This window comes from Rhamphochromis longiceps, linkage group LG8 (genome assembly GCF_057381845.1).
Source record: "Rhamphochromis longiceps isolate RC_006_pf linkage group LG8, R_longiceps_female_GT1.1, whole genome shotgun sequence".
NCBI lineage: Eukaryota > Metazoa > Chordata > Actinopteri > Cichliformes > Cichlidae > Rhamphochromis > Rhamphochromis longiceps.
Window position 1 is genome coordinate 24,023,207 of NC_140564.1, and position 20,491 is coordinate 24,043,697.

The following is a 20,491-nucleotide window of genomic DNA, read 5'->3' on the forward strand; positions in this document are numbered from 1 at the left end:
CCAAGGCCCCGTCCCTCCATTTCTATTTCGCTCTCTTACTCTCGTTTCCCCTCGTGTCATAGCACCGGACAGGATAAAAATTAAACGCATCAGCAGAAAAACACACAAGTGGAAATGATAGCGCTGCTCAGGCCACTCGGGTCATGAATTCAGCTAACTGTGCTTATCACAGGCTCCAGCTATTAGTCTTAATAGCTGCTGTGACAAACCGCCTTGAGAGGAGATGGGTTCTGCTTCTCGGGGCTTACCACAGACAGGTGATTCTCATCTGTGGTCTCTTCATGTCACACAGCAGAGCGAACTGTCTGCCAGATTATTGTAGCAAAACATCAGAAGCAGGCGGTCTATTATATATACCAGAGCCATATGTTTTTTCCCATACTCAGCATCCATCAAGGACAAAGTAAGTATTCAATTAACTGATGATTTAAAGACCTCAAACAATTATACGAGGAAAGCCAGTGAATGTTCTTTGGATATGCCACATGCTTGTCCAGCAAAAGTCCAGCAGTTTATCTCAGTTCTTTAATAGTTTTACTGTCTTTTAGCTAATTGTTTTGGGTTTGTTTGTTGGAACATTTTGGTGTGCTCTTCCAGCAATAACACAGACATTTATTAATGCTCATCGCAGACTGCTGTCTGATCATTCAGCTGGAAAAGTTTCATAATATTTCTTTGCAGAAAATTGATAACCAGTCACTTTCACTTCTCAAGCCTGCAGCTTAAATAACTTCTCATTCATCACTACTGAACAAATACAGCTTGTATTACATTGCACTTTTCTTCCGGTGGAGAATCGACTACAGCTCTGCAGTATTTAAGGCAAACACAATCATTTATTTCTCCCTACGTGAGAATGCTCCTAGACTACGGCGTAAAAAGAAAACGTTGCTGGGGCCAAGAAACGTTAGTGGCATAAAGCCGTACAGAGAAAAATGATTTTTTTTCCCCTCTCAAATAAAGGTTACTTTCTGCAGCCCTTCAAGGAGCCGTGCTGTGCTGCCACACAGCCGGTGGATGGAGCGGCAAAGTAAAAGTGTTAAGCTAGGTGCCTTACAAAGTAAAAACCACATGAAAGCAGCGCATAGAATAACATAAGAAGTTGGCCCGCATCAACACCCCCGCAGAACAGAAAAACCATTGAACACACCAAAGTCCTGGGTGCCCTTTAACGTGAAGCCAGACATTGGCTGTTTCGAAAACAAATGTCAGGCCGTCTTTTCAGGCAGAGTCCTTTCCCACGAGCTACGGCTATCCTCCACTTCTTGACAAACGACCAAGCTTGTGTCTGGGACCATGTCAACAAGTTGCTTTGTTTAGACGGTAGGGATGGGGGACTACTTTGATGCACTTTGAAGCATGTCTTCCTTTACTGTCGAGACCTGGTTTTAGGTTTGGATTGGGAGAGAGGACACACTTGTGCCTCCACTCATGGGCAATACTCAGGCTAATGCTTTTGTCGCTGCGGTGCTTTGAGCCTAAATTAAATAAGAGTCTACAATTTCTCACATTTAAGGATGCTATATAAGCTGCAGACCACAAAGAGAGGTGGCAGAAGCTGTAGAGAACGGTTACCGCGACTAAGACGAGGCAGTATATTTAACAAATATGAGGTTCAGAAATGTGGGGCAGAATAGGGTGTATAGCTCCAGATTTGAGTGTAGAACAATGGAAGTATGTGCTGATTTCTGGCCTGAACAATGGCAGGATGACATGAAGCCTGACAAAGACACACAGAGCAGCAGGATCTACAGTGCAGACAGGAGAAGCAGTTTCACAGAGTAAAAACACTGCCAAAAAACATCTCATCTTCCTTTTTCCGCTTCCAACATCTTTTATGTGTTCTGGCACCTCTGGCACTCATAAGTCAAAAGTGAGCAGTCAAACTTTAAGCAGCACTGTGAGCACAGCCTTGTCTATTGAAATGAGCCAGTCACTGCTTAAAAATTGGGCGTGAGCTAAAAAAAAACCAAAAATCTTCACGGGAAGGTGTCAACAGTTTCTATCCAAACGCAGTGCATATTTTTATCCAACTTAACAGGAAATTTTCACAAGAAAATGTGAAAAAATAGACATTTCCAACCAAGACTTTGATGCAAATATAAGTCTTTGGGTGCTTTAGAATTAAACCACCCAAAGCCTTTCCAATCGGATGCCATGAAACGTCTGCAGAAGAGAAGGGCTCAACTTTATGACAAAGGTATGAGAGCATCTGTCACACCTTGAAACCATGTGGAAACCAGTGGAAATATGTAATTTTTTTTTTTTTTACTGTATTCATTTCAGGAACAGCACAGACTTTTTGGTGGTCCACTAACATCTGTTGCAATTTTCCATCTGTCCAGTGTGGAGAAACCTCACATCAATGTTTAAAATGTACACATCTTCCACATTTTTAAATATTTTATTAATTATCTAAGCCTGTTTCCACTGCAATCTGTTGTTGTTTTCTATATTAATAGAAAAACTTCTCCACCTCAGGGAACTATTTTGACAACTTGAAAAGATATAAAAACAGGGCACATGGAAAAGGACATAAGGTTATAGTAGATTTACATATTAATTTGAAGCCAGCATTTTTATTTAAAAAATATGTTTTAACAGGGAATAAAATGATAAATAAGTTCAATCAAACCATGGTTTGTGGGCACCAGTTAAGACAAACATGATTTTATGAGGTTGTGTCTAAATTATCAGCATTTCTAAGCATAAAGTTGATAAAATAATAACACAATTATAAAGCAAACAAAAGCTATACAAAAACAGTTGTGCTAAATGGGGAAGGTAATGAAATCTCTTGTCTCCCATATGCCACTGAAGGCACTCAAAGTGCCCTTCATTATTAATGTCCTCAGAGCAGCATTTGAAGCAGCTTTGCTTCTCTTATCAATCATTCATCTGCTTTCCATTGAACACGCTCTGATTCTCTAGTGTCAAATCAGACTTAAAGTGGCTGAAGGACCACCAATCTCAGGTTTTACTTTAATTAAACAAGGCCGTGAACCTCCAACACTTGCTTGCAGTGCCACACAAATGGGCCCTGAGTCATTTGTTATATTAAGAGCCCGTCTGCCTATCGGTTTGACTCGTATCTGCACAACCTTCTGGTTTTTGTCAACACTGAAAACTTGAGATTCAATCAAAACAAAATCATGTCGAAAAAAAATGGGTGGAAAAACAAATATGTGTATTCAGCCAAAGCTGCTTCCTTCTCCCTTTCCTACCTCGCTCTCTGTCTGAACAAGATCCCATTTCTCTGTACTGCAGCAGGCGTTTGGTTAACAGCAAACATAATCAAACTTTGTGGTCTGCCCTTCTGTGAAGTTGAATCGAAAGCATATCGTGCGGAGTTCTTCAGTGGCAATCTCCAATTACCTTCTGCGTACAAGCGTTCACTGCTCTGGAACTTTTCCATTTCATTATTGCACTCAAGCTGCCCCCATCGAAAGCCAACCGGCAGCAGCGGCAGTGGCAGCAACACAGCAGACCGTGTCATCCGTGCACAGCAGGGGGATCCTTCCAAGCTGCAGAGAATTCCTCGTTTTTGTCTGGGGGAAAAAGATTCATGTCTATACAAACCACAGGTGCAAGTGATTTAAAAAAAAAATAGCGTAATGGGGCAGGGGTAACGTTCAGGTCCCCCTCGGCTTTGTTTGTCGCAGTTTATTCAGTAGGTCAGCTTTCCCATACTTTCATTAAGAGGTAAAACAGTGGAGGCTAAAACAACTGCCTTTTTCTGTCGCCCGCAGGAAATGTTTCAGCTCAGTGCTTCACGCTCAGAAAACCTCTGATGAAATCATTCGCCAGCCCTCACAATGGATTTGGGAAAGTCGAATGAGGGATTATTTGATGCAACTTCCACTCAAGAGGCCAATTCAGCCTCACCAATCAATACTAATCAACAGGGAGATGACAGGAGATGAAATTCCCTCTGCTGCAGCCAACGTAAAGCGCACAGGCTCTTCTCTCTCAAATAACTGAGTCTTCCTACTCAAATATAGCGTACTTATTCTTTCCTTTCCTCGAGTATTCCTGCAGGAAGTATTCTTTAAACTCAAATCATACCCACAAAATTTTTATTTTTCTTATTTTTCTATGATCACTAAACAGCTGAACACGCATGATGCAAACTAAACTTTCCCTATCAAAATCAGCTGCATCTCAAATGCTGATACTTCAGAATAAGCTCCAAACAAGACTTTTAAGTTATAAACCTCTATAACTTAGTGCAATGTAACCATTTAACTAACAAACAGACTTAGCTGCAATCCATCACTGATCAAAGCTCACTGCAACACCATGCAAATGAGTAATCTACAGCACAGACGTGTTTACATTATCGAGCTCTGTCTGAGTACAGCCTGTAGAGGGGGGCCTTTCATCTTAAGAACCAACAAAGAGCATGAGCTTTTCATCTTACCAGGAAGCATATATTTAATGAGACAACCTCTGCAATCTCTGCTGCCATGCAAAGAGTCTGACCCTGCACCGCGGCTCGGCAGCGCTGCCGAACAACAGTCACGGCAGTCTAGACGAGGCCAAGCGTCAACTGGGGCCTCCCGAAAGCTCTTGTAATGCACAAGGAATTTGGTGCGATTTCCCCAGAGCGGAGGGGAAACGCATGAGTGAGAGTAAAGAGGGGGCGAGATCCCCGCAGAGGTCAGAGCGTGTCCCTGGAGGTGTCAGGGAGAGTAAATGGGCATGACTGCAGTACACAGGGTTATACTCGCTCTCCTCCCTCCCTCCCTCCTTCTCCCTCGTCGTCTTCGTGGGGTGCCCACTCTGACTCGTCCCCAAGCACCTCAAAGCGAAAAGCAGCACAGCTCTGCTCGCATGCCACACAAATTGGAACAGGAAATGGTTGTCAGCTCCGGGCACAATCACCACCTTATTTTCCAACGATAAAAAAAGTCCAAAAAACAAAAAAAAGATAACGTTAAAGAGGATCTCTCGGACGACACGGGGATGGTGCTTGTCTGATGACTGTAGAGACGGCTGCTGGTTGTCTGCACGGCTGGCTGAAGGCTGACACCAGTATAAAGGCACATGAATATTCAGTGACCAAGTAAATGAAGCAGATAGCACTTGACATGTTTAACATCCACCTTTGGCACCTTCTCTCTGCAAAGCCAACAAGGTGAAGCAGCAGAACAAATATGTTGGTTGTTGGTAGGCGGCAACAATCCCTGCTGATGAATTGGATGCTTTCGAACAAAGAGAATGAGCTTCAGTGGGCGAGCTACATCAAAATAAGCCGGACTTAGAAAAGCAATCTGGTTTCCTCAGTGGGATTTGAGTTGCTAAATTGCTACTTTTTGGAGACAGGCATTAAAATAAAAATTGTAGCATGATACCTTGCAATATGCTGACATTTCCATTCTTAGAAAAGCATGTTTCCCCCAACTATAATCCCTGCTGGTATCAAAATGTTTGCTCTCTAAATATTTACCAACCCAGAGTCACATCTAAAGCCGAACACAGGCACCTTGAGACTTCCTTTTTTTCCCCCCCAAGTGTTGTGTCCCAAAGGAAATGCAGTGAAAGCACTACAGACTATCTGGCAAGTGAGTAAACTAAGCACACGATGCATTCCTCCAACAACTCAAACAGCTCTGAGAAAGCAAAAGAAAAAAATCTGCCACCAACAAACTGCACTTCTTGAAATTGTACCTGTGTGAGAGAGGAGGAGAATTCATGTGGTTACATGCATGCAGTTTTGATGCCGACACACAGTGGTGCAAAAATATTACTGCAATTGGTAAAGTAATGTAAATATTGACACGTTGATAGTGCTCACCAGTGCTTATCCGGCTGACCTGACCGATGACAGCCATTTAACATCTGCTCAGTAATATTCCAGGGTTAAATAGGTGGTTGACTAAAATTTTCCGCACCTCTCTCTCCATGCTCGGGGACTTTAAAGCATGGAAACTGTAACTCCAGACTTTTCAGAGCTACCTTTTAAGCCTGCTATTGGACAGTAAATCAGTGCTGGGATTCCCTGATTGTCATCAGGCGCTTGATTCGTGCATCACAATCATTGGTTCATTCACACTTGTGTGACTACCAGCTGGCTAATAAGACCCAATCAATTAAGCAACACTTCTCATTACGCCTTAAGTTGAATTTTTTTAAACTATTTGTTAGGACAACAATATTTAAGACTTCAAATATCAATGATCAAAACTCTGTCTGATTAGTAAAGCATTTCATTTAACCTCAGATTCTTTCCCAATTACTCTGCTGATGCACCAGCCCAGCTTCTTGCTCGTGTGGTAAACTCTAATATTGTTGATCTAAGATTTAACATCATGTTAACATTTATGCGAGATTAGCTCTCTGCAGATTTCTTACTTGAATTCTTCGGCTTCCTCAAAGAAGATTTAAGCCTTTCCAGCCAAATCCAGTTATACAATAATTTGTAATAAATGGTAAATGGGCTGGTACTTATATACTTTTATACTCAATTTGAGCACTCAAAGAGCTTACTTACTACAAGTGCCTTTTTTAAAAATACATAAACACTCCAGTAAATTCCTTGGGGGCAACTCGGGGTTCAGTGTCTTGGCTGAAAATACTTCAACATATAGACTGAAGGAGGCACGGCTCGGAACAACAACCTGCTGATCAGCAGATACCCTGCAAATATGGCACATTTTCAGTGAAGCAGTGCTACTTGTGCTGTGGACACGGGTTCAAGGAAACAAAATTTTCACTGAATTCATCACCTTCTGGTCTAGGACATGCAAATGCCACTTGCCACACTGATTTATGATATCACATGATGGTGGCACGATTGCTAAAACCAGGTAGTTTTTTGGCACTCACTGTGTTATTCGGTAAGATTTTTGGTGTAGTATTCCCTTAACGGTATTGGTTAGCCGTTAGCATGCTCCACATGATCGAATACATAAACGTGTATTCACACAAACACATGCAAGAAAAACAAGAGGAGCCATGAATTAATTAAGAGGTCAGTGCTTCTGGACAAAACAAAGTAACACGCACACACACAAAAACACATACTCTATCCCCCCCCCACTACTCAGTGCACCCTGCCTCCTGATAAGCTGGTTTGCCAAGCTTGCCAGTGCCACTGATGGCTCCGTTTGCACAAGCGCTCCATTGTTGCTGTGCAGAGTGGACAACTGCACTTTGGACCTTTCAGAGGGGAAAGCCTTTTATTATGTTTCCCTTAAGGGCATCCACTGTGTTTTATCTGCAACCTGCCAGCCACACACACTTTAAACACAGCATTAAGGATATTCAAGGATAGAAAACATAAACAGGAGCTGCTGCGTATCCTGCGCTCCCGCTGTTAAGTAGTGTACAGTCAGTTTTTTCCTGGGTGCTGATTTTTTTTCTCCTTCCGGAGCTTTAAAAGACTCATAAAAGGCAGCTGAATTATCTGTGTTGCTGGAACCTGATCCACTGCCGGCTGACCTTTTCCCACAAAGCAATATTAAACATAATAGTTGGGCTGAGTTAAGTGATTGCAATTTATGAGTCCATTTAACTTGATTCAATATTGGATGACAAATGATTACCTCTGTGAAGTAAAGCTTACGTACACAAAAATAACCCCAGCTACACACAAACGCAGAGCTTTATCAAACTTAACAATCAGCTCAGTGTCTGTCGGCTGCAAGTCTGGCTCAGCGGAGGGCTGAACAGAATTTTAAAAATGCATGACAAGACTAGAAGTAGAGGAAGAAGGAGAGGTTGCATATTAAATACACACAGATACCCTCATCTCCTCTTCTTCTTTTTTTTGGCTCCAGCTCCATTAAGCTAAAACTGATGCGTATTGAATAGATGTTTCCTCACAATTTGGTCAACTGGCCAAATGGATTAAGTATATGAAATTCATTTTCCTGAGTGCATTGAGGAAGTGTCAAAATGAAACATTTTCAATTTAGCCCCTTAAGGTCCAAGATTTCTTCATCCTCCTGTACAACAAGCTGCTTACGCTGCAAAAACAGGCCGCAACACGTTGCTAAACGTGGCCCAGGCCTTAAATTAGCCCAACACAATCCACATATTTGATTCACTATTGCAGCCTGAGAAGAGTTACATGACTTTCAGGCATCCAGCTCAGACTATAAAGAAACAATGTAGCCTACTTTGCACACTCCTCACTGCTCTCTTTTCAGCCACATCCTCTTGGATTTTATGACTCTGGTTAAAATGCAACCATTAAATATTCATGTGTGAGGGCTTTCACCCGTGAAGCAGCTTCCCCCTCTCGCTCTCTCTCTTTCTGTGCGAGCTTTAGAGAAAGTGAGAAACTTTTTGATTTTAACTGACAGGAGCTAAATATTAAAAAAGAAGCTTTGGGAGTTCGGCAAAGTGTAGACTACTCCTCTCCAATATCCTCCTCGGCTGATATGAGCCTTGCCTTCTTGGCTTTCATCCTCATTGTTCTTAAAATCTCACACTGTAGTGAGACTTGTCGAGTAAATTAACATGACAATACAAACTGTGGAGATGAATGAAAATAAATACTCCGTAGCCGAACAATGACGTTATGAAAATTGATGGTTGACAGTCATTCCAAAAACAATAGAGTTTCTTTTCTTTCTTTTCTTTTTTGGTCATCAGCAAGCATCACATCACACGCATCATAAACTGTATCTTTGAACAATATTGCTCATTAATTTTTCACTTGTTGTCTCGGCTGTTTATTATGCAAAACATTTCAAACTATCAGCAGCAAAAGTAATGACACAAATAATTCATAGTTTCCTTCTTAGAAGTACTGGCAAGCTCAAATCCATAATATATAGCAGGTTAAGAGAGTGTATAAAAATTAGGTATGAAATTATGTCTTCAGGTATAGACAGCAGCATAAATAAGGCTGAAATGTGATTTTGCTGCAGTGAACATTAGGGAAATTTCCAAAGCTTTATTTGGGTAGATGTTATTCGCATACAAATCAAGGGATGCAACATTCAGGGCTTCTCCAAACAAGTGATTTTCTAGACAAATGAAGCAACTGCTCCGACATGTGAGGCTTGCATCCAGTCTTTGTGCTCAAGAGTGGCAGAACGCATGTATGACAACTCGCTGCTGTAAGTTGATTTAACTGCTGAAAATTCATGAGGGACGAGTAAAATGAAACCTAACAATACTATTGTTGTCTGAGAGCAGCCGAAGTGCAAGCAGCATGAAAAGTTTATTCATTCTGAACTAATCTTTTTAGTGACTTGGGAGTAACGATTCGTACCACTTACTAATGAGTGAGGAGCCCAGCTAATCATGAGGATATTTATGAATCTCACTGTGGCAGCTAAGTCCTGCCATAGGCAAGAGTACAGTCCATCACTATCGTAGTTTGGACGCCGAGTGTATGTGAAACATGCAAAACCAATTACTCTTTCATCAGTCTCTCCTGCTTTGGCACTCAGCAGCTGATTGACACACACACACTTTTCTCTCGCACTTTCCTGAAAGAAGCCCCTTCCCAGAAAAAGAGTCAAACTTTCCATCGGTGCTCATCGCCGTCTTTGATTCCAGACAAATGAGAAAACAAAATGCGCAGGACGGCTTGTGAAACACGAAGCCTTTCAGAGGTATTCTTTCACTTTTGGAAGGCTGCCTGCCCTTTTGAAAGGGATTTTCTTCAAAGCAAACATCGCTGACATTACCCATTCTGCACCCAATTAAAATTTATTGAACACATGTAGAAAACACTGTACCGCCAATATCAGGCACAACTAGCTTGTCACAAACAAACAAATACAGCGATCACAAGGACAAAAAAATAAATAAAAAGAATCCTTTCCCGGCCTTTTGAGTTCATAACCAGCATTTAATCCGCTGTAATGATTTACAATATGACAAGTCGGGCAAAATTTACTGTGACAGATTGAATGGGGCCCAACATAAATATAATTACAGCTCACATGATCTTCTCCACCTCCCTCCTCCGAAGGAAGTGCACACAAAGACGACAAAGGATACGCAGCCCGCAGTAATTTGCTTTTTCAATTTGCTCCTTGACATCAGCTGGTGCCAGAAAAATAAAATCAAGAGCAGCAAAGCCACAAAGTGCTGAGGATTTAACGGTGAACTCAGGTGGTCCTTGTTACAGCAAAGCCACGTTGTGGTGTTTGACCTCAAGCAAAACCTCAGAGTTAACGTAAAAGCGGTAACTCTTAACTTCCTGTTTAGGGATCAGTGCGTTTAAACAGAGTTCAGGAGGCGTGGTGTTACACTCATGCTGATGGTTAAAATAATACTCTGGCTCACTTCTTTAGCTCTCGCTGAACTGCTTAAAAGTCTTTGAACATTTAGCCAGCACAAATCTAATGTGACACCTCAGAAAAACACTGATACTGGCCAATATATCTGTGCATCCCAAATTAATAAAATTATTGTCATTAAGCCATTTCTTGGATAATTGCTTAACTGTTAAAAGCCAGCTTGAAATACTTCCCCTCTAAGCAGGTTAAACTTTATTTCTGAGTTAAAACATCATTCAGTTTAGAACTTACAGATGCCATCAGAAGCTCTCTGACAACTGGGATAGATACTTCTCTGGCATTTTATGGACTAAATAATTAAATCACTTAATCAAGAGAATGGCTGATGCTGAGAGACAGCAAGACAGCGCGTGATTACTTAGTCTTAAAGACGTCTAGAAAGGTAGAAATCTCCACATCAGAGAGGATAAACATTTGTCGATATGCACAAATGCTGTCGAAGAGCTAAAGAAATATAGGCAGTTTTAAAGGGATGCAAAAACAAATAGCACTTTACAAAGTAGTTTAACGGCCCGACTACTCTCCAAAGAAAGAAGTCGTAAACTTTGTGAGAGGTGACGACACACAGGGGTAATTCTCTGAAAGAATCCCGCTGTGACTCCCACCCACCCATCCCGAGAACACCCCAGATTTGGTTTCGCATTCCTGCCTCACAGATAACGCAGACGCACACAAGAAAAAGAGATGAGACGCAGACACTTTTTCTGACCTCGCACTATTTCATCTCACTGACGATGTTTACGCCATGAGTCAAGCGCAAGGATATCTCCTCTCTTGTTCTTCCTCCAAGATGTGAAGGATCAACCACTCCCTGGCACCCCTCGACAGCCTCCCCCCTTCCATCACCCTCCATGCTAATGTAATACACATTAGTGAAACCAGCCGCACACTGTGCACTTCCACAGTGACACGGAGGATGCTGGGCCCTCGGGTGAGCCATCTCTCTCTATCCCTCCCTCCCTCCCTCCCTGACTCTCTCCACATGCCAGGCACATCACGGGCACAGCCTCGCACCACAGCGTCTGTGACTCAAACATGCCCTCGTTTCGGAGCAGATGGTCAAAAATAGCGTCCACTGTCAACATTTTTGTAAGCCGTGGGACCCATTGGGCCACACACGGTATGCCAGGAAGAAGTGCAATATACGTGTGCGCGCGTGTAAAAATAATCTGGTCAGTTACAGTTTTTCTCGGTTTGATACTGACAAAGTGAGAACACCCTGTTGTTGCAAAAGAGCTTATGCAATCGGCACCTATAAATAGGAGTGTGAAGTGTTTCTGCATATGTGTCGCACTGCATGTTTACATTCAGGAACACTGCCCAATTAATTAGCATTCATCATCAGCAGTGGTGGCTGTTAGGATATCACTGATTACTATTAGTGTGAAAGAAATCTATTGTCTGCGGTCGCGGTTCATTTGCAGAAGCCAAAGGATGAAGGAACGTAAAGAAACATGGAGGACATGTTTACACTAGAGTTATTTAAAGCACTCTAGGATCTTTGCCTGTAATTTACATAAAATGCTAGATGGTCAGATATGATGAAATGTCTGTGTGCTGCAGATAAAAGTAATAGTAATGTAAATGTATAGAAATTTTGGATTTGTGCTACATCATGCTTTGAGTGATGCAAACCAGGTGTACTCTCACAGCTATGCCAAATTAGCTGAGGGCTACACCTGACCCTGGTGTTTTGGTAAATATTTGCTTACTTTGGAGCAAATCTGCACCACGGAAATGTCAGACTTTAGCTTTCTGCAGTGCCTGTTTACACTACTGACAACATTTGTCTGCCTCATATTAACACTGAAGAGAGGTCTGAGATTTGAGGATTATGAGATGGGAAGTTACAGAGCTTAAATCCCAATCAACTGAAAATTGTGTACAAATAAGGCAAACTCAGAACAGAAGGCGTGCTTTTTGCGACCTATAATGCATCAGTCGCATGTTAAGGGTTAACATATTCCACCCTATCCAGCACCGAGACCTCTCTCGTGATCTTCTTTCTCTGCCGACAGCTGTCACGTCAGTGTATCAGCTCCGGTCTGTGATGCATGCCTTGCACCTGGGTAACCGACCGCACACAGACACGGCGTTAGCATGAGGGTACAGTGTAAGCTGACACACAGGCTGTGGGTGTGGTGTCACGGCTGTCCACACTTCATCATCAGTAAAGACTTTGTTTGAGCAGGGAGGAGAAAATAAAGTATGATTGGGTCACAAAAGAAACAAAAATCATTATGGATTAAAAACGCAGCAAGAGAATTGTAGCTCCGGTAAACAGATGCTTAAAGGATTATTCAATTAAACAGTTGATCAGCAGCTGTAAAGAGCTTCTGTAGTGTGATGACTTTTTCTGTTTTCTATAATTGAAAACTGAATGTGTTTTGGTTTTGGACTGTTGGTTGCACAAAGCAAGCAATCTGAAGATGTCACCTTGGACCTCGGCAGTTTGTGCAAGCTGTTTTTTTCTATTTGTGCCAATTTTAAAGATTCAAACGTTAAATTATCAAGAAGAAAAAAACGATAAATGAATAAATAAATCAGCTTTTGAGTCTTTGGTGAGATGGATTTGCAAACAGGGCAAAAAAAGGACTTAAATAGGAGCAAAGAGAAGATCAACATTTTTTTTTATTAATTTATTTTCTTGCCAAAAACTGCACAAATATGAAAAATCCCTAAAAAGCAAGCCTGGTTGCTTACTCAGAGTACACATCTGGCTATAACTGCTGTAATCTGCCATGTTCAGATTTTATGAAGGCTGCTGATGGTTTTGCACTGCTTCTCTGTGTGTGCACATGTATTTTTGTTACCTTGTCATGCTTATAAATTTAGGGTCTTGTCTGGCTGATTTGTGATAATACTATGGAAGTCAAGTTCTACCTGTTCATCTGTAATAATATATCCAGTATCTTGTATATTTTGAAGCAAGGGCAGGATTTTCATACATGCTAATTTTGCAAAGGTAACCTCACAGTGAGTACACAAGTGCTCTTAACATGCACAGCAGGCAAAAGGCTTGCAAAGATTTATGTGTCTATTCTTGTCTGGGTGCTTTAAATGAAGTGGAAAAGCATGCATTATAACCCACCAATCAAAATATATTAATGCAAATTTTATATTTAGTCTGTTGTTGGGTTGTTGTCTTATGCCAGCATCAATCAGATTTAATCAAACTGCACACAAGCAGTACCGACGATGACAATTTATAAGCGTGAAACTCACAAATACTCAAAGATCCCATGAGAATAAAAGCCATGGAGCCCTATCTACTTTGGGTCACCTGCACGCTTTGCCGCAGTGACTATGCAAAGGAGAACAGGTGAAATGCAAAACAACACTTAAGCAGAACGCGTCTTTTGTGTCAACATACGGCAACAGATGAATGAGAGATGGGGCAACATGTCAGGGATTTTATCTACTTATGTTTTACATCTCGATAGCAAACTTGAAAAGATCTGACATTTGTGTTTGGGAAGGGAGGGGGCGTGGGGGTGCTTGGGAAAGAGATTACCCTCAGACCTTTTCTTTGAGCGCAGGAGAGAATGGGGGAAGGACATTCCCTGTGTATTAGTAAATCCCAGTTAATTTTCCCTGTCACAGAACAATAAGATATGGACCCCCGTGGGCTCTGTTGAATGTAATTCCACCACTTGCTCAGAATCACCTTCATTACTCATCAGAGATGTAGATCTCTCTGTCTCCCCGAAAAAAGAAAAAAAAATCCTCTGGAGCGCACACTAGACACTGATGCTTCAGCAGAGCCCTCTCGGGAGCCTTCCCGGTGCCCATTTCTTGATAGTGAGATTACACCTCTTGAGACATTTTCAAATTTTGAGAGCTAGTTTCTCGGTCTTTGCTCACATTTAAGAGGGGAATATGCCTGCTATGCAACACTTGGAAGATTTGACGGGATCCTCGGTTGGACCTTGTTTAAATTTATAAAGGCTGAGACTTTATAGAACCGGATGTTTTCCAAGATCCAGAGCCTTTCATTTACACTTAACACTGCGACAATGCACTGTCATCATCCGCGTCTGTTTTTCACAGCATGTCACATTTAACATGCATGAGCCTGCGACTGGTGGGGACCCCACAAAGCTCCAATTACATCCAGTGTGGGTTAAGACTCACAGATTGTATTCTTTTTTTTTCTTTTGCTTTTTGCACAGCTATTTTTCAGTTTGCGCTCTAATTTGTCCACTGAAATTCTAAAACCCTGCTGACAACAACAAACATGCAAACAAAGAATTAGTAGATTTTAATTGCACTTTAATTATGAGCAATAAAGGAAGGAATTGTTTTCATAATCAATTAACAGTTATAATGCTGGGAATTCTTAGAAAAAGATTTGACTGACATCTTTAAGGAGATTGTTTTGTCCATTTGGTTGTCTGAATATTTAACTTACTCTGCAGAAAGTATTTGTATAACTTTTAACAAAAATAAATAAGTAGAAAATCAGTTAATCGATTAACCCTTTCATCTGTTTTAGATTTAAAAAATGTATTTTAATTTCACATTTGCTTCCCATGCCTACCAACGAGCACAAACAACTAAACAAAACTTGAATGTAATCTAGATTTTTAATGATGTTGTGCCTTCTATGAAGCTAACCCTGCTGTCTTTAAACCTATTAATCAGACGGTGTGTGTCTTCTGTTCTGGCAAACTTCCCCTCCAGCATGGCTGCAGCTGTAAGAGGAGGCAAGCCTATTGTTCAGACTAACAAGGGGCACAGAGGTCACATGCATTTTCACAAGAGCTTTGCCAGAGGGGTTGGGGAAGCAAGCAGCACACTGGTCTGTTTGGTATGGATCTACACTAAAGCTTTTTCTATAAAGTCACATCGTTCCGAGTCTATTATAAAAGGGGATAGATTAGATTAGGTGAGATTATGTAGAGGGGCTCTTTAAAAAGAGCAAAAATAACACACTCAGTACTTAGCAGGCAAGTCAACAGTGGGATTAAGCCCAAAGAGCATGCTGAAATCCAATGCTAATATGCACAATGGTCATCCTTTCACCGGCTCACATTTAAATGCTCTCAAACGTGGTGACTTTGGATTTCTCAAGCGATGTTAATAGTTACAGCAGCAACTGAAAATCAGACTCGGGCTGTGTTATCGCTTTCTGCCATAAAACTGAAATTTCACAAATCTAAAAAATCCAAAGAGCTATTTATTTTGCCTCTCCTGCATCAAACTGTCATCTCTGTCTTCCCTCCTGTCAAGCCATCTCTCGCTCTCTCTCGGTGTGAGTACAGTTTGTACAATAACAACTCCTATCACCAATGCAACCGAAAATATGCACAAAGTGGTTGCACACGCTAACATGATTAAATGATGTGCGGTCTGGCGTCACTCCCAGTACCTCTCCCATCCCTCGCTATGCTCTGTATCTCCCTCCTGCACAAAGCAAGTACGCACACACACACACACACACACATACAGATTCCCTTTCCCTGAGCTGTGTTTTGAAAATAGAAGCTTCATATTAACAGTCAACAGTCAAGCTGACAGGTACAGTCAGAGCATTCTATCCACCATAAAACCCCTCAGTGAATATCTGCGCGGTACACATGTTACTGCAGCTCCGTGTCACAGAGGTGGAGCGTCGCGAATCATCACACACACACGAGGAATGCAGAATAACATATGGAAGAAGAATACGCTGGTATGATGTAGCGCAAATGGTTATTTTGTTATTCAGATCAGCTGCATTCAGTTCCCTTTACCTTGAGTAATGCATTTAGTTACTTTCCAGCACGAGTTACAATCTCAAAGTCACAGCAACACTGCACAAGGTTGTAATTACTCACAACTAACATAACAGGACTATTAAGTGCTGTTTGACACAAAGGTAAACCTCATGATTAAACTGCTATATCTACCAAGTGACATACTTTCTACCCCTCGACTCTCCTTACCATTTGAAAATAGCCAGACCAGCAGGGTGATTCATCCCAAGAGTTTATTCTCTTGAGTAAAGACAACACAAAAAGGACCTTGAGCGAAACCTACACAAACCTCCCACAGGCTCTGACCGCGGAGGAAGAGCTTTCGGTTGCTTACTCGTTCACCTTTTTTCTGTTAGACTGCTTCAGAGAGCTCGCCATACACAGGAGCCGCTCACTGCAAGTGGAATTCCCAAGCTGAATCAATAACATTATGATATTATACACAAGCTAACAGGCCTATTTACCAGCTATTTAAGTACATACTGTTGGTAAAAAGAGGCTTAGACTGCAAACCTTTGGGACTGGTTTTCTTTTACTGTTGTATTACAGATCAAAGTGGTCATATTTCCTTTCTGAAAACAGCATTTATTCCTAAAGTTTTTGGGTGTATTTCTGTGTCACGCGTCATGTGTCATGCGTTGGATTTCTTTCAGATGAAAGAAGCATATGATACACAGGATTGTAGTAAGTGAGATCAGCTAGTTAAGACACACCAGCTCTCGGTCTTCTCACAGGCTGACCAGCAGTGCTGCTGGAGGTAATGAGGCCTCTTGTGTGTCCTCTCTGATCTGAGAGTTGAATAATTTCCCATGTGGCACAGTCATTTCCAGCTTCCGCCTTTACTCTCAGCCCGTCGGGCGGGTGGGACAGCAAGAGCAGAACCCTCCACCCTGCGCTGACAACGTGTTGCCATTGTCAGCCTTACGGTGCCACATGCAAACCTAAGCCAGCCTGGAGTCTGGACAAAAAGAAAAGATTTGCTCAAGTGTGTAGAAGATGCTTTATGTATGATTTAATTTAAAAATATATATATTTAGCTTCTCTTTATTTTTAGATTTTGTTCACTAATACGTGTATCTGCAGAAACTTGTCCTTTTCACGACTTTAGTTTGTTGTGTCGACAGTTTCCATTGGTCAGCAAGAAACTGAGAGTTAATAAATGGTCTACTTCAGCACTCAGACACACGTGCTGGGTTGCAGATCTCTGTTTCAATGTGTCTTTTGTTTGACGGCTGGTGTTTCAACATCCTCAACTTGAATAGAAGAAGGTCAGCCTGGTGGGGTCTGTGGTTATTCAGGAGCCCAACCTGGGGCCCCACAGAGGTGGGGTGATGGGGAAGGAGGGGACAGGACCTCCTCTGTCTGACCAAAATTGTTCCAATAATTGAAAGTTTTAATTTTCCCAAATACAGCCACTCATTCAGTGTTTATGCGCCATCAAGTGCTTGTGAATCAGCCAATGATAGCCTCCTTCTTTGACATCAACTCAAATCTTTCATTCAGCTGTTATCTCAAATTCCGAAAACAGCAAAGTGAAGAAACTCAACAAGACCCTTGAAATTACATGGCAAACATGTAAATAAGCAAGCGAGGGTGCTTAATAACTGCAGTCCCCACGGAGGTTTTTTATGACCCCCATATGTGGCTCGGTGCAAAACACTCTGCTCGCAGAGATGCTGCAGCAGCTAAAAGTAGATATGAGCCGAATGAACTTTTCAACAGCATAACACAAAAGCAGGAAGAGCTCTCCTGTGCATCTTAATAGGGGGACGAGAAACATCTGCACAGATATGTTTGCTTGCTTGATGCTCCAAAACTTGCATTTTGTAACAGAAAAGAAAATTACAGATGACAGAAACTCTCACTCGCTCTCCTCTCTCTCTCTCAGTCACAATGGTTAGGAAGTAGAACAGGAGCAGAGTCAAGCTTACTTTTTTTTCCACTTGGCCATGCTTTTTTGCTTCCTGGACAGATGTACTGCAAGTGAAAGGCAACCTAGTTCTAAATGAGAGAGCCCCCCCCCCCCCCCAACCCCAACCGGTTCCATATATTCAGACAGCTGGAATTTTGGGAGTCAACTTGTTAAACCTCTATGAAGCGCTAATGACCTACAGCAACAAGATAACTGCAGGCTGTCACAGACATGCTTGCTTTTTCCCATTATCATTTAATAGTATACATGTGCTGTTGATATCAAAGTTCGGAAATTATGATTTTATGTGACATTCATTGAAAAATCCCGAACAGTGCTGTGACCGTTATTACCACGTCCAGTTATTCTACAGCTTGCACGTATCACCCAAAAACCCATTTTAGACAGACCATGTGCTTTGTGCGCATCAAGAAGCTGAAGGTAAAGCAAACCCCACATCATGAAATGACGCACACACGCGCACCCAGACACGGTTCATTCTGCGAGCGAGAGCCATACAGCCTGCTACAGTGTAGCCTCCAAGCCCCAGCTCGTTGGAGATCAACGCGGCATCTGTTACTAACGAAATGCACAACCTGCTTATTAACAGCCCGCCGGTTCAGTCCCGACTCCACGAAGCGGCGTGATAGTAAATAAAAAGCTGCGGTTTATTATTACAGGCTCCGACGTGCCGCTCGGTGCCAGTTCAAGTGGTCACTCTATTGTTGAGAAACAATCTGAGCTAAAGTGGAAACAAAACCTTTTCCGAGACAAGAGCCTCGCAGCGCGACACCGGGAACAAGCAACGTTAAGTTTGCAGCTACTCACCGGGTTATTAAGCGCAGAAAGTCCTCGGTAATTTTCGACTCTTGCTTTTTTTAAATATCTTCCCCCCTCGCGGCCACTGAGAATGGGCTCGGCGTCAGTGGGTGAGTAACTGAATAGACTCGGAGAGAGCACAGTAAGTTGAAGTGTCAAATTACATTGGCTATTCTATTACCAAAGGGACCCATGCTCGGTGGCTGCTGACAAAATGTGTCGCGGAGTATACACGCGGAGAAGCCATCAGGAGAGAGCCGGGAGCGGAGTCGGACTGTCGCTCAGCACAGCGGCCATATGGTATCTGGATGTGCTGGAGCGACCCGCTCTGATTGTGGCTCTGACCGGGTCTACCGCATTGTGTAGTTATGATTTGGGGATGTTTAAACAGGAAGGTACATTTAGATTCAATAATGAGGCTGTTAAAGCGTCATTGCTGGGTATTTTAGTTTGCATTTCGATACTGATTTAATAAATGCTATTTATGACAGTTTCTAAGGAAGTATTAACTCTAATGGCCTCTAATAAATTAGGTTTAGACTGATCAGAATAGACGAAAATATATGTTTTTAAACATGACAGCAACTACTTCCGCAAGTACTTGGCCACTGATGATAATAACAATAATAATAATAATAATAATAATAATAATAATAACAGTGGCAGTGAAATAAATAAAATAACCATGCAAGGACAATAATATTTCCCTCTGTAGCATAATCTGTCAGTTTATCAGCTGCATTATTATAAGCTAAACATCTAAACATAATTAATAATGGGTTTAGTGCCTATTTAATGATCTAATAAATAGCAGTAAGAACGTGCACGGTCTACGACGAGCGCATTAGCGCACACGCGCGCTGTCACGCAGCGATCCTTTCCGGCGCTGACGCCACCCTCCATGTTTTGCAGGTCTCCGCTCTCTGATGGAAAGCTCTGAATAACAAAGACATGTTTGAGAGCAGCAGCGGCATCAGCAGCAGCAGCAGCAGCAGGCTGGGCTGAGAGCTGACGTCAAGGAGCCATGACTGTGCCAAGCAGCATCCAGACTCCCGGCCACCACACACGCAAACAAACACACATTGACCTGCTGCTCCTCACTGTGGCCTGTTTGGAAGCAGCCATGTCAAAAGTTAGAAATACAGCGCCCTGCTTGCTGTGAGTGACTCTTCACCTGCGATCATGGTCAGACACGAGTTTTCTTAAGATCGCACTTGTATTATAATTACAAGTCATCACACAACAGAAAGGCAACATTTCATCTATCTGGACAGTCTGTCTACCCCAGCTGTCTAAGTTAGAGGGAGGGATGGGCGTAACAATAGGCGCCATGTGTCCTGCTAAAAGGTGACAGGAAGCATTGATTTCAGTCTGTCCCAAGCTTGTAAGCCAACTGTGAATTAGCCAGGGATGAATACATCCCTTTAAGGGAGATCGTAGACAGCTGATTAGCAGCAGTTACTTCAGGAAACAGGATCAAAGTTTTGATTGCAGGATACCAAAGCTCCATCAATTTTACTGAGATGTTAATTGCAATAAAGCCCTCTAGTGTTCAATGCGTGATTGTTGCAAGGTGCACAATAAACAGCAAAAATCTTTAGTATGCAAGAAACCACTTTATTAAATGATTGTGTGTAACAAACAACTGTTTGGCAAGCAGACAAAAAGCAAAGCAAATCACTAGCAGTTTGGTTTGATTAAAGCCAGCCCAGCCAGATAATGGTTTTTAAGCTACTTTAGTGCTCAGCTGTTATATT

The 20,491-nt window shown here is 42.1% G+C and overlaps 1 protein-coding gene across 4 annotated transcripts in view; it reads right to left on the reverse strand.

Annotated features, from left to right (window-relative positions):
• The window catches only part of LOC146663725 (zinc finger MIZ domain-containing protein 1-like), a 111,487-nt gene extending 92,596 nt beyond the window's left edge, over positions 1 to 18,891 (reverse strand). For 2 of the 4 annotated variants that reach the window (XM_085416604.1, XM_085416606.1), the window contains exon 1: positions 18,744 to 18,891. The gene's annotated coding sequence lies outside the window, so the exon portion shown is untranslated. Of the gene's footprint in view, positions 1 to 3,375; positions 3,549 to 18,743 lie in introns of all 4 variants that reach the window. The other 2 variants (XM_085416605.1, XM_085416607.1) reach the window with 2 other exon arrangements.
• Positions 18,892 to 20,491: the final 1,600 nt, after the last annotated feature.